The sequence below is a fragment of the Tupaia chinensis genome, unplaced genomic scaffold (assembly GCF_000334495.1).
Source record: "Tupaia chinensis unplaced genomic scaffold, TupChi_1.0 Scaffold000133_1, whole genome shotgun sequence".
Taxonomy (NCBI): Eukaryota; Metazoa; Chordata; class Mammalia; order Scandentia; family Tupaiidae; genus Tupaia; species Tupaia belangeri.
The window spans coordinates 1924802-1925703 of NW_006159602.1; positions in this window are offsets into that span (position 1 = coordinate 1924802).

Consider the following 902-nt stretch of genomic DNA (forward strand, 5'->3'; position numbering starts at 1 on the left):
CCAGTAAGAATGAAAAGATGCCTAGCCTCGTTAATAAATCAAGGAAATGTAGATAAAACCACCAAATACCATTACACTCTATCAAATTGGCAAAAAGCTGTAAATGACTATCAATACCAAGAATTGCTGAAGGTATAAACACAGGGTGGTAGAAGCATAAATAAACCAAGCATTTTGGAGAAAAGATCTAATGAAGTTGAAGACATGCACACCTTAAGGTCTAGAAATTATACTTCTAAGTATATCACCTAGTGAAATTCTAACCTAATGATTCAAGGAAATAGCTTATAAGAATATGTTTATAATTAGGCCAGCTCCATGGTGCAGTGGTAATGTGCTTCTCAACAGAAGCCATACCTCACATGGCAACCACAGCACAAATCCCTGGTCCAGTAGTCTGAAACATGGTAGGCATAAATATGAGTGCCCATGATCCAACAGGCTGTAGGAATGGAGAAAGAGAATCTCAGCAGAATCAGACACTGGAGAGGGCTCACATTGCTCTCTCTCTCTCCTTCTCATATGTGCACTTACATGGGTATATCATGAATAAAGAAAAAGAAAAATAGAATATAATAGCAGAAATTGGGTAAAATCAAAATATCTATCAAGTGATTAAAGATAATAAATTTGGTATAATCCTACAATGGCATATTATATAGCAATTAAAAATGAATGAACTTTCGGGACCAGCAGTTAGCATAATGGCTATGTCGCTGGACTCCCACGTAGTCAACCACGGTTCGAGTCCCTGACCCAGTGGCTTAAACTCATGCCGGGCGTGTGTGCGTGTGTGCCCAAGATCCCAAGAGGAGAATGGAGGAGAAGGGATTGCGGGGTGCCCAATCCCCCTGGTGGGTGATTTCTCGCTTTCTGTCTCTCTGTCTCTCTCTGTCTGTCTG